The 14,138-nt window shown below is 39.6% G+C and overlaps 1 protein-coding gene and 1 long non-coding RNA gene across 4 annotated transcripts in view; one reads left to right on the top strand and one right to left on the bottom strand.

Annotated features, from left to right (window-relative positions):
• The window catches only part of LOC123781404 (uncharacterized), a 102,068-nt gene that overhangs the window by 12,122 nt on the left and 75,808 nt on the right, over positions 1–14,138 (bottom strand). For both annotated transcript variants that reach the window (XR_006776725.2, XR_006776724.2), the window contains exon 4: positions 4,738–5,227. This is a non-coding gene — a long non-coding RNA (uncharacterized LOC123781404). The remainder of the gene's footprint in view (positions 1–4,737; positions 5,228–14,138) is intronic.
• Positions 1–14,138, top strand: part of FRMD3 (FERM domain containing 3) — a 287,242-nt gene that overhangs the window by 260,457 nt on the left and 12,647 nt on the right. The gene's annotated exons all lie outside the window — the stretch shown is intronic.

The following is a 14,138-nucleotide window of genomic DNA, read 5'->3' as shown; positions in this document are numbered from 1 at the left end:
TTTTCCAGTTTTTTTTCTTGTAATTGCTTTCTAGTTTCATGCTTTGTGGTCCAAAAAGATGCTTGATAGGATATCAGTCTTTTAAAATTTATTGTGATCTATGCTACAGAATGTTTGATGTGTACTTGAAAAGAATGTGTGTTCTGTTTTGAGATGGAATATTCTGTATTTGTTATGTCCATCTGGTCTAATGTGTTGTTCAAAGCCACTGTTTTCTGATTTTCAATCTGGATGACCTGTCAATTGATCCAACTGGGGTAGTAGAGTCCCCCTTATTACTCTATTACTGTCAGTTTCTTTATGTCTGTTAATATTTGCTTTACCTATTAGGTGCTCCTATATTGGTACTTAGATATTTATTATTGTTATATCCTCTTGTTGGACTGATCACTTTATCATTATGTAATAGTCTTCTTTGTCTCTTGTTACAGTCTTTCTTTTAAAGACTATTTTGTCTAAGTATTGCTACCCAAGCTTTTTTTTTTTTTTTTCCTCAATTGCCTATTTAATGACCAGTGCTGAACTAGGTTTATGTAGGTGAGGAGAAAGTAGTAAAATAGGAAGGTGTATGTTTTAGTTCACTTGACTATACATGATACTCTTAGGGTTAAAGAATCCTAGCATTTGTTTGTTTTCATTTGCATGAAATATCTTTTTGCAGCCCTCACTTTTGGTCTGATTGTGTCTTTAGGTCAGATGTGAGTCTCTTGAGGGCAGCATATAGATGGTTTTGTTTTGTTATCCATTCAATCACCCTGTGTCTTTTGATTGGCGCGTTTAGACCATTTACATTTAAAGTAATTATTGATAGGTATATACTTACTGCCATTTTTTAAGTTTTTGAATTAATTTATTTAATTTAGAGAGAGAGCACGTGGGCAGACGGGGAAGGAGAGGGACAAGCAGACTGCATCCAGAGTATGGAGCCCAACATGGGGATCCCATGACCCTGAGATCACTACTGGAGCCAAAACCAAGAGTCAGTCACCCAACTGACTGAGCCACCCAGGCACCCCTATACTTATGGCCATTCTAATTGCTTTCTGTTTTTGTAGTTCTTTTTAATTCCTTTCTTTTTCACTAGCTCTCTTCCCTTGTAAAACAGTGACTTAGTGTTATGTTTGTATTTTTTTTTCCTTTTAATTTTTTGTGTACCTATTATAGGGTTTTGGTCACCATGAGGTTCATATATAATGCCCTGTGTATATAACAGTCTATTTTAAGTTGATGGTCACTTAAGTTTGAACACATTAGGGGCACCTGGGTGGCTTAGTTGGTTAAGCATCTGCCTTTGGCTCAGGTCACGATCCTGGGGTCCTGGGATCGAGTCCTGCGTCGGGCTCCCTGCTCAGTGGGGAGTCTGCTTTTCCCTCTACCCCTTACCCTGCTCGTGATCTCACTCTCTCTCTCACACACACACACTCTCTCTCTCAAGTAAAAAGTAAAATCTTTAAAAAAAATTTGAACACATTATAAGAGCGCTACATTTCTACTCCTTCCATGTTTTATGTGTATGATATCTTATTTTACTCTTTTTATTTTGTGGGTCCCTTAACTAAAGTTTGTATATAGTTGGTTTTAAAGCCACTCGTCTTTTAACCATACTAGCTTTACCATATGTTTGCTTTTATCAAGTGAATTTTTTTCTTTCTTAATTTTTATCTTCTAGTTATGGATTTTTCTTTTCTGTTTAAAGAAGTCCCTTTAACGTTTCTTGTGAGGCTAGTTTAGTGGTGGTTAACTTCTTTAACTTTTGTCTGGGAAACTCTCTCTCTCCTTTAATTCTGAATGATAACTTTGCTGGGTAGGGTATTCTTGGTTACAGGTTTTTTTTCCTTTCAGCACTTTGAATACATCTTGCCACTCTTTTCTGGCCTGTAAAGTTTCTGCTGAAAAATCAGTAGATAGCTTTATGGGGTGTCCCTTGTAAATAACTAGTTGCTTTTTTCTTGCTGCTTTTAAGGTTCTCTCTTTATCTTTAATTTTTGACATTTTAATTATTAATTGTCTTGGTGTAGACCTCTTTGGGTTCATCTTACTTGGGGATCTCTGTGCTTCCTGGACTTGAATGTCTGATTCCTTCCCCAGGTTAGGGGAATTTTCCACTAGTATTTCTTCAAATAAGTTTTCTTCCCCCTTCTCCCTTTCTCCTCTTTCTTGGACCCCTATAATGTGTATGATAGCATACTTGATGTTGTCCCAGAGGTCTCTTAATCTGTCCTCATTTTTTTTTAAGAGCAAGAGAGAGAGAGAGCACATGAGCTTCAAGCAGGGGGTGGGGAGAGGCAGAAGGACAGGGAGAGAGAGAATATTAAGCAGGCTTCATGCCCAATGTGGAGCCTGATGCAGGGCTTGATCTCACGAGCCTGAGATCATGACCTGAGCTGAAATCAAGAGCTGGACACTTAACCAACTGAGCCACCCAGGTGCCCCATCCTCATTTTTAAAACTCTTTTTTCTTTTTGCTGTTCAGCTTGGATGACTTTCATTACCATATCTTTGAGTTTGGATGATAACCATTTGAGATTGTACTCTTAACCTTGATGGTAATATCTAAAACTGTGTGCACAGTTTCTCAAACTAATATGACCATAGATCACTCTTTTCAAAGAACAACTGGCAGCACTTTAAGGGACACTAGTGACCCAGAGAGCTGTGTTGAGTAGAAATGCAGTAGCATAGTGGAGCCATGCATATGGTTGAGACTCTAAGAGAGAGAGTACAGAATGAGAAAACTGGAGGGTTCTTGCTACCACTAAGAGATGAGATTTTGAAGAAGACAGAGGTAGCTCAGATTCACTGGATAAAAACCAAGAGAATGTGGAGTCTCAGAGACAAGTGGTCAGTAGGAGGGCAAAAAAGAACATACATTATCTTTAGCAATATGGTTGTCATTGGTGATTATGGTCAGAGCCATTTCAGTGTCTGGGAGGGACAGCTGACTGCTACAATGTAAGGACAAGGATTGAGTGCATCATCTTCTTGAATTTTAGGTATTGAAGTTGCCCAAAATGATGGTACAGTTAAGAGTGTTAAAATGTTCAGCTACTCTAAGAGACATGACTAGGAGGGTGGTAGATAATGACCATAAGAAGTGGGATTGAGGTGCATAGATGGGAAAAACATTAGGATTGTGTGTGTGTGTCTAAGTTTCTTGTCATCTATACTTTCCTGAGTCACTGGGATGACTCTTCATGGGTTTTAAATAGAATGAACGGGCAGCCTCCCAAGGGTACTGAGAAGCATCAGGTACATTTCTAGTACAAGATATTTGGCAATGTCTATGCCTGAGAGTGAAAACCCTCATCGGAAAAAGTAAATGTCATTCTTAGGATCTTTTCTTTAAACCCATGGGACATGAGCTTTACTTGAAGGATTAAACTTTATCCCCAACAAAGGAAAGATAAAGGAGCCACATAGGAGGTCAGTGGTATACTGTGTTACCACATTTTGGAAGGCTGCATGCTGCTTACTGTGGCTAGAAAACATTTTAGAGACTGATAGCACATGCAGAATGTAGTAAATTTTAAAGTTTATTCTATCTCTAACCCAAACTGTTAATCCTCACAACAGCAAGTGATTTTTTTGGGGGGGCTCCTATCGTGGCCATGATACAATCACAGACCTGAAATATAATTAGGTGATTGTAAAATTTATTAGGCAAACCTTTTCAGAGTGCAAGGGAACTCTTAATAATGCTGCTAGGGGGTGCCTGTGTGGTTCAGTTGGTTAAGGGTCCGCCTCTTGATTTTGGCTTAGGTCATGACCTCGGGGTCATGAGATCGATCCCCACGTCAGTCTCTGCACTCATTGTGGAGTCTGCCTGAGATTCTCTCCCTCTCCATCTGCTCCTCCCCCTGCTCACTCTCTCTCAAATAAATAAATATATATGTATATATCTTTTAAAAACTGCTACTAGGAAAACAGCATACCGTAGGACTGTTCTGGGCAAATGGGGACAAATGATCACCCAACATATGACGACACTGGTTTTAGCAAAGGAAATTGGGCGAATAACAGAGAAGACTCTTCTTCAGTTACAAAGTGGGGGCCTCTGGGGCCTCTCAGATCCCTTTTTCTCATAGCTTGGAACAAGTTTTGGGTCAGACAGGCTTAGGTACAAACCCCTCCTCTGTTGCTTCCTGGCCTCCTGACCTCGTACAAGTTACTCAACCTCTCTGAGTCCGTTTCCTCACCTCCTCTTCTGCATGGCACATGATCATGTGCTTAGAATGTCCAGCCCTGTCAAAATTAAGACTTTTAGTGCTTTTGTCTTTCCTCCCTCTCCCACGTGTTTCAATAGTTAAAGGAGAAATAGCTTTGCTTATTATATGCAGGTAATTGGTGCTCTTAGGGAAAGTATATGTATAGTTTTCAGTGGGACATTTTATTGACAGACAGAGACTAAGAGCCACACAACACTGGAACTGGAAACAAGTTGGTCCATTTTGCAGATGAAAAGTCCAAGACACAGAGAACTGAAGTGACACGTCTAAGGACACACAGAGTCCTGGCTCAGCTGGGAACTGAATCCAGGTCCCCAGAATTCCAGGCCATTGTCCTTCCCATTGTGTCCTACTTCCCAGAAGTGGAGTGACGACCTGTTCCCTTCTCCTCTCCCACTCTTCCTTCACTCTTCTTGTCCCTGCCCTCAATTTAAGAGTAAATAAGGCACGCCTGCCAGAGCCAGGATGGCTATGTCATCAACATAAGTAGATTAATTCGAAGGTAGCTCACCTCCAGAAGGATGATGGTTCTGGTTATTAGGCAACAAATCCACCACCTCCATAAGGACCCGGCAAGCTCGTGTGTGCGTCAGCAGTGGTGGTCAGCCCTCTCGGATCCAGCGTTCCCACTGAATCACGAAGATTTCTGTAATGTTCTCTCTGCGATCCTGAGATGAAACTCTGAGGAAACACAGTCTACTTACACGTAACTTTAAAAGTCAAATGAATGCTTTCACTGTAATGCTAGGAAACATTAGAAGTAATTTATAATAAAATAGTCTTTCCAAAGGTTTTTCTGAAGTATGACCCAATGGGAGGCAGAATGGAACGGGATGCTGGTACCTGTGTGAATGCAGTGGTAGGTCATGGGCATGAAGGCACCAGTCACAGATGCAAGAACGTGTGCCACTGTGTGGGCATCCTGGATGGCGGTGATATTCTGAACAGATAAACAACTCTTGGCAAAAATCTTCCTTCAATTTACCCCATTGGTTGTATGCCTGAAAAATTCAAAATATGTTTATCATACCCAGATGCCTTAAGTTTAAATGTAGAGACGGGTTATAGTTTCAGATCATTCTAAGTAAGTTTTTACTAGATGGGTAATACTTGATAGGACTTTGGAAAGTTACGTGGGAGGCAAAGTAAGTATTCATTTTGTGGGACCTTCCTGCACACAGGGTGTCTGGCATCCCTGACCCGCACCCACTAAATGACGCTGGCCCCTCTAATCATTGTGGCTGCCAAAAATAGCCTCTAGGATTTTCTGAATACCCCCCTCCCTGAGAAGTGGCAGTACCACTTTCTGGGTATCCCAGCTCTGCGTAGTTCTGGGGCATTCTGTAGTTGGGAACCAGCCCAGGGGGACTTGGGGTGCCTCACAGGGAACCAGAATGGTGGTTCCCAATGGCGCCATTTGCCAAAGCTTCCCGCACCAAGAAGGGCATGTTGCTCGCAGGGTGAGTGTCATGAGGCCAACGGCAGGGGGAGCAAGGAGCGGGACTACGGGAGTATCTCCTGCAAAGTGAGGCAGTTTGGCTTCGGCCAATGACAGCAAAGGCATTGGCAGATTCTGAACAGAAAAGTTGTTGCCAGGTGGGTTTAAAGTTACCCCAAGTAATCCAAACTCCAAAGTCTTGGCCAATGAGGTCGGTGCAGATAAAGGCAAATGATGGATGAGCCCTTACATTATGATACCACCACATTGCCCCTGACGTGCTTTCTCACATTTTTCTTTTCCACACACTTTTGAGCCTTTCTGCAAACTCATGAGTTACTTAGGGGTGACTGTTGTCTTCATTTAAAGAGGTTTAGTCTGGTGACAACTGATAATGCATTGCTTCACTCACAAACATCACCACACCCAGGCAAACCAAATAAAGCCCATTAGCCAGTCTCTAGCTGTTCTGCACGCACACAAGCTTCTGGTAACTTGGCTGTAGCGCTTGGATTCCATCATATGTTCAGTTAATAGAGGGGCTGATTTCTGAATGTACATGTGTGTAATGCTTATTCCATTATCTGCCACTAATTTTGCTGTGTGCTGTCACTGAAAATGTTCTTCATCTGTCAATCCTGCTGAGGAGACTGTTCTGTGGTGCACAGCCTATCTTTAGGGAGTGCCGTCACACTGGGGTTGTGTGAATCCCGTTAGATGGAATAGGCAGTGTGCAACCTGCCTGACTGTACATGGCAGGCACATTACCTGTCCGTCATCAGTGGCTGGTCTTTTCCATCAGCATCTTGTGATCCTTGCTCTTTCACTTCATAGAGTATTTCTTCAAATTGAATAATGACAATAATGGCATTAAAACATGTTATTGTACTAATACATAATTATAATAGTTAACATTTATGAAGTGTTTCCTAGGTGTTAGAAACTTTACAGCTATTATCCAATTTTAATTAGGGCTGTACAATTATATAAATTTGAAAGTTATTTCCTTTTCCTGTATGACAGTCATTTCACTTTGAAAAATTTTGTTAGCCATTGAACTTTGTGAATATATATTCAGGCGTCTTCTCATATACAGATGAAGTAAAAATACATTTAATGAAGCAGTGTTGGTGAATCTTACTAATTTAGTATTTCTGGTCTCTTTAGATATTCTTGTTAGAATTCACTAGAAAAGGTGTGTGGGATATTTTAAGCATCTATCATATGAAGAAAACGGAGAAAATGCAGATAACCAACTATAATGAAATTATCCTTGTACTCTACAATAGTGGACTTGTTAGAAAACTGATCCATGTGTCGATAAAATGATATTGCTTGATAGTAGATCAAATTAGCGTAATGTGTTTTGGTAAGATTGTAACATCTAGTTTCTGTAGCTTTTTTGCATACATTTATGCATCCGTAATTTCATTTAACCCTCATGCTAGCCTTATGAGGTAGGTATTAGTCCTGTGTTCTAGATAAGCAACGTAAGTTTCAAGAATATTAGCTTTTTAAAACAATTTTTATTTTATTTAAAAAGAGAGAGAGAGAGCATGGCAGGAAGAGGCAGAAGGAAAGGGAGAGTCTCCAAGCAGACTCCATACCAAGCGTGAAGCCTGATGTGGGTGGGGCCCAATCTCATGACCCCGAGACCACAACCCAAGCCAAAACCAAGAGTTGGACCCTTAACCAACTGTGGCTCCCAGGCATCCCAAGAATATTAACTTTTAAGTGAAGTTACTTAATAACTAAAGTCTTATAAGTAAGTGACAGCACTGGCTTTAAACCCAGGGCTGTCTAACCTTTGTCTGGTCTCCTTACCGCTCTACCCCAGCTGCTTTACTTAAAGTTGGAGCATAGAAATGAGGGGAAAATACTATGAAACTCCAGACATCTCACAGTAGTGGCTAGAAAAACTAGGAAAGGGAAGAAAGCACTTATTTCCTTGCCTACTTCCTCTTTTCTAGGAAAATAAGTGAATACTTCTGTTAATGAGATCAAAGTACTAGAACACTTGGGTGACTTCGAAACATCAGCGATGTGGCTGATTTTATCCTAACAGTATTTATAGACTGGCAGCCTGTTATGCCTAAAAAGACCCACAGGCACATTTTGTGTGAGCTGTATGGGTGTTTTTAAAAAATTTGAGTTTTAAAGCTTTCAGATGGAGTTCAATATGGTCAATTTTCCCCAGCCCCTACCACTCCGTATTGTCCCATACTCCTTAATATTCAGTACCTGCCTGGCCTGTGGAGACACTGGCCTTTGTGACCCTGTATTAGTTACTGTAATTCTGTCTTCCCCAGAAGCTACCTACTGGCTTCACCTTTTGCTTATGCTCGATTTTTCCTCCTTAGATCTTATACTTCTGAGAAGAAAAATAAATTTGGGAAGGGGAAATAGGGAGTGATGGGAACAGGGATCAAAATTTTACATGATGTGGCTAGGAAGGGCCTCACTGAGGAAGTGAGATCTGTTTAAAGACCTGCAAAGAGCGAGAGAGTGTGAACCAATCTGGAGGACGAGTGTCCCAAGCAGAGAGAACAGCAAGTGCAAAGGCCCTTTTGGGGGGAGCATGGCTGACATATCTGAGGGACTGTGGGGCATCTGCGTGGCTGAAATGGAGTGACCAAGGCAGAGAGCCATAGGAGGCCAAGGTCAGAGAGGTGAGGAGGGAAGGAGGCAGCACACTGAGTAGGGCCGTAGACACCCCTGCAAGGACTGGGCCTGTACTGAGTAAGGTGAAAGCCACTGGAGAGTGTTGAACCGAGTGCCACCACCTGCCCCATGTTTTCAGAGGATCACTTCAGCTGCTTGTTGCTAGTGGCCCTCCCATGGGCATGGGCTGAAGCAGGGGGGCCAGGTAAGATGCTGTTGTGGTAACATCGGTGAGAAAGGATGGCAGCTTGGACCAGAGTGGTGGCAGTGGAGGTAGTAAGTAGTAGTCTGCTTCTGGATAGGTTCTGAAGGTAGAGACAGAGAAGCTGCTTGACAGGTGCAGTGTGGGTGTGAGCAGAGGAAAGTCAGGGCTTTGGGTGTGAGCAACTGGAAGAATGGAGTTGCCATCAACAAAATATTGCAGTTTGTACCTTTTAATCCCCTTCCTCCAGTTCCCCCCACCCCCTGCCTTTGCTAACCACAAATCTGATTTCTTTTTCTATGTTCCTTTTTTTAATTCAATTGCTGAGAATATAAGTGACCATTGTTTCATATGCCTGTTGGCCATTTGTGTATCTTCTTGGAAAATGCTTATTCAGGGTTTTAGTCCATTTATAATTGCATTATTTGTTTCTGGGTTTTTTTTTTGTTTTGTTTTTTTTGTTTTTTGTTTTTGCTATTTAGTTGTAGGAATTCTTTATATGTTTATGTATTAACCCCTTATCACATACACAATTTGCAAATACTTTTTTTCCCATTCTGTAGGTTGTCTTCTCAGTTTGTTGATTGTTTCTTTTGCTGGGAAGAACTTTTTAGTGTGACATAGTCCTTCTTCTTTACCTTTTATGTCGTTGCTTATAACTTAAGTGTCAAATCTAGAAAATCATTGCCAAGACCCATATCAAGGAGCTTGTTTCCCATGTTTTCTTCTAGGAGTTTTGTGGTTTCATGTCTTATGTTTGTCTTTAATCCATTTTGAGTTAATTTTTATGAGTAGTGTAAGAACAGGGTCTAGCTTTTTTCTTTTACATGTGAATATCCAATTTTCCCAGCACCGTTTTATTGAACACACTGTCTTTTCTCCATTGAGTATTCTTGGCTCCATTGTCAAATATTACTTGACCAGATATGCATGGGTTTATTTCTTGGCTCTCAATTGTGTTCCATGGTATTTTTGTCTGTTTTTATGCCAGTACCATATTGTTTTGATTACTGTAGGTTACTGAAATTAGGAAGTATGATGCCTCCTGCTTTGTTCTTCTCAGGATTGTTTTGGCTCTTTGACGTCTTTTGTGGTTCTATATACATTTTAGGATTGTTTTCTCTACTTCTATAAAAAAAAATGCCATTAGCGGGGCACCTGGGTGGCTCAGTCAGTTAAGCGTCTGCCTTTGGCTCAGGTCATGATCTCAGGGTTCTGGGATCAAGCTCTGCACCAGGCTCTCTGCTCAGTGGGGAGTTTGCCTCTCCCTCTTGGTCTCCCTCTGTGCTTTCCCTCTCTCTCCCTCTCAAATAAAATCTTTTAAAAAATGCCATTGGAATTTTGATAGGTATTGCACTGAATCTATAGATAGCTTTTGGTAGTATTGACATTTTAACACTATTATTTCTTCTGATCCATGAACATGGGTTATCTTTCCATTTATGTCCTCTCAATTTCTTTTATCAGTGTCTTATAGTTTTCAGAGTAGAGACCTTTCACCTCTGGTTTATTCCTAAGTATTTTATGTTTCTTTTTTTTTTTTTTTAAAGATTTTATTTATTTATTTATTTATTTGACAGAGAGAGAGAGAGAGCACAAGCAGGGGGAGCAGCAGGCAGAGGGGAGAGGGTGAAGCAGGCTCCCCACTGAGCAGGGAGCCTGATGCAGGGCTCAATCCCAGGACCCTGGGATCATGACCTGAGCCGAAGGCAGACACTTAACTGACTGAGCCACCCAGGCACCCCAGTATTTTATTGTTTTTGATGATGTTATAAATGGGATTATTTTATTTCTTTGTCAGATAACTCAGTGTATAGAAATACTACTGATTTTTGTGTGTTAATTTTATATCCTGCAACTTTACTGAATTCATTGAGTGAATCTAAGAGTTTTCTAGTTGAGTCTTTAGGATTTTCTGTTTATAAAGTCACATCATCTATAAACAGAGACAGGTTTATTTCTTCCTTTACAATTCTGATGCCTTTTATTTTTCTTGACTGACTGCTCTTGCGAGAACTTCCAGTACTATGTTGTATAGGAGGGGTGAGAGTGGGCACCTTTGTCTTGTTCCCGAACTTAGAGGAAAAGCATTCAACCCTTCATCACTGAGTATGATGTTAGCTATGGGCTTTTCGTAAATAATCTTTATTATGTTGAGGAACATTCCTTCAATACCTAATTTGTTCAGAGTTGTATCATAAGTGGATGTTGGATTTTGTCAAATGCTTTTCTGCAGCTATTGAAATGATCATTTGATTTCTGTTTTCATTCTATTAATATGTCACTGATTGATTTGCATCCCAGGTTGAACCATCCTCATATCCCATGTGTAACTCCCACTTGATCATGGTGAATGATTCTTTTAATGTACTGCTGAATTTGGTTTGCTATTATTTTACCAAGAATTTTTGTGTCTATATTCATCAGGGACATTGTCTGTAGTTTCCTGATAACATCCTTTTCTCGCTTTGTTATCAGGGTAATGTCAGCCTTCTAAAAGGAAACATTACAACTCATACCACAGAAATACATAGGATCATACGAGCCTATTCTGTCTCATGTCAGAATAGTTACCCCTGCTTTCTTTTTGTTACCATTTGCTTGAAATATCTTTTTCCATTCTTTCACTCCCATTCTATGTGCGTCTTTAATGCTAAAGTGAGCCTCCTATAGTCAGCATCTTGTTGGATGTTGTTTTATTTTTTAATCCACTCAGCCATTCTAAGTAAGGGCTTACTGTTGCCATTTTGTTCGTTGTTCCTTGTTTCTTATCCTGCATTTTTTTTTTTTTTTTTACTGTTTTGGTGTCTTGCGGTTATCAGTGGGCTTTGACTTCTTTATCATGTTCTTTTGTGTGATTACTACAGATTTTTCCCTTGCGGTTACCATGAAACTTACCTAAAATACCTTTTTTTTTTTTTTAAAAGATTGATTTATTTTAGAGAGTGAAAGAGAGAATCCGGAAGCAGACTCCCCACTGAGTGCAGAGCTTGATATGGGGGTGAATCCCAGAACCCCAAGATCATAACCTGAAATCAAGTTGGCTGCTTAACTGACTGAGCCACCCAGGTGCCACACTTACATAAAATATTGTACAATTATAACACCCTATTTGAAGATAATAACAACTCAACTTTAATAGAATTCCTAAGCTTTACATTTTGACTTCTTCTCTGCCTCACCTTTTAGATTGTTATAATGTACAAATTATTTTAGTGATGATTATTTTTACTGTTTTTTAACTTTAAAGTTGTAAGTGGATTACATACCACCTTTACCATACTACGCAATCCAACTTGAACTATATTTTACCATTGCCAGTGAGTTTTACACTGCCTTTTTTATTTTCATGTTAATTAGTATGCTTTTGTTTCCACGAAACAGCTCCCAATAGCATTTCTTGTAAGGCAGGTCTAGAGGTGATGAATTTCCTCTGCTTTTGTTTGTTCAGGAAAATGTTTATCCTGTCTTCATTTCTGAAGGACAGTTTCATTGGTTATAGCATTTTTGCTTAACAGGTTGGTTGGTTTGTTTATTTTCAGTAGCTTGAATATGTCATCCCATTCCCTTCTGGCCTGAAAGGGAGCTGTTGAAAATCTGCCAGTAGTCTCATTGGGTTTCCCTTGTATATAACTTCTCTCTTGTCTCTTGCTGCTGTTACAATTCGTTGCCTTTCACATCTGACCATTTAGTTATGTGACTGGGTGTGGCTCTATTCAGGGTCAGCCTATTTGGGGGTCCTCAGGGTCTGTTGGGTCTGCATGTCTATTGCTCTCTTCAGGTTGAGGAAGTTTTCCACCATTGTTGCTTTTTAAAAAATTGAAGTATAGTTGACACACAGTGTGACATTAGTCACAGGTGTACAGTTGACCTCTCTTTACATGATGCTATGGTGACCACAAGTGTCGCTGTCATTTATCACAACACTATTAGTTATATTCCCTGTGCTGTATGGACCTTTTCTCTCTGTGTCTCTCACTTGCACACCCCGCCTCTGAAGCCATCAGTTTGTTCTCAGGATTTATGGGTCTGTTTCTACTTTTTGTTTTGTTCTTTATATTCCACATATAAGTAAAATCATCTTGTACTTGTCTTCCTCTGACTTATTTCACTTAGCATAATACCCTCTAAGTCCACCTATGTTGTGCAAGACCTCATTCTTCTTTTATGTGCAAGACCATATCTTCTTTATATGCTCATCTGTCGGGACACGTGGGTTGCTTCTGTATCTTGGCTATTGTAAATAATGCTGCAATACACATTGGGGATGCATGTATCTTTGCAAATGAGTGTTCACATTTTCTTTGGGGAAATAGTAGTGGAATTACTGGATCATATGGTATTTCTCTATTTCATTTTCTGAGGAATCTCCATACTGTCTTCCACGGTACATCTTTTTGTGCCCATACCATGCTGTTTTGATTACTGCAGCTTTAAAGTATATCTTGAAATCTGGAATTGTGTTACTTCCAGCTTTGTTGTTCTTTCTTAAGATTGCTTTTGCTATTTGGGGTCTTTTGTGGTTCCATACAAATTTTAGGGTTATTTGGTCTAGTTCTATGAAAAATACTGTTGGTATTTTTATAGAGATGGCATTGTATCTGTAGATTGCTTTGGACAGTATGGAAATTTTAATGATATTCTTCCAATCCATGAGCATGTAATATCTTTCCATTTGTTTGTGTTGTGTTCAATTTGTTGTATCAGTGTTTTATAGTTTTCAGAGTACAGATCTTTCACCTCCTTGGTTAAATTTACTCATAGGTATTTTATTTATTTTGGTGCAACTGGAAATGGTATTTAGCACACTTAGTAAATGGGACTGTGTTCTTTCTGCTATTTCATTATTAGTGAATAGCAACAACCAATATGTGTGTATTTATTTTGTATCCTGAAACTTTACTGAATTCATATATTACTTCTGTTTTGGGGGGAGGCTTTAGGGTTTTCTGTGGATAGTGTCATGTCATCTGCAAATAGAGAAAGTTTTACTTCTTCCTTGCATTTTATTTCTTTTTCTTGTCTGATTGCTGTGGCTAGAACTTCTAGTACTATATTGGATAAGAGTGGTGAGAGTGGACATCTTTCTCTGTTCCTGATCTTAGAGTAAAAGTTTTCAGTTTTTCGCCACTAAGTATAATGTTAGCTGTGGGTTTTCATATATAGCTTTTATTGTGTTGAGGTATGGTCCCTCAAACCCTAGAGTTTTTATCATGAATGGTGTTGTATTTTGTCAGATACTTTCTCTGCATCTATTGAGATATGATTTTTATCCTTCATTTTCTTAATGTGGTATTTCACATTAATTTGTGAATAAATCCCACTTGATGGTGGTGAATGATGTTTTCGATGTATGGTTGAATGTAGCTTGCTAATATTTTGTGTAGGATTTTTGGACCTGTATTCTTCAGGGAAATTGGCCTGTGGTTCTGTTGTTTTTGTTTTGTTTTTTGTAGTGTCTGTCTGGTTTTGGTGTCAGGATAATGCTGGCCTTGCAGAATGTATTTGGAAGCTTTCCTTCCTCTCCCTTTTTTTTTTTTTAATAATTTGAGGGGAATGCATATAAACTCTTCTTTAAATGTTTGGTAGAATTCACTTGTGAATCCATATG

The sequence above is a fragment of the Ursus americanus genome, chromosome 34, assembly GCF_024610735.1.
Source record: "Ursus americanus isolate L20-20 chromosome 34, mUrsAme1.1.p, whole genome shotgun sequence".
NCBI lineage: Eukaryota > Metazoa > Chordata > Mammalia > Carnivora > Ursidae > Ursus > Ursus americanus.
The sequence above is the reverse complement of the archived record's forward strand: the minus strand, read 5'-3'. Positions and strand labels throughout refer to the sequence as shown.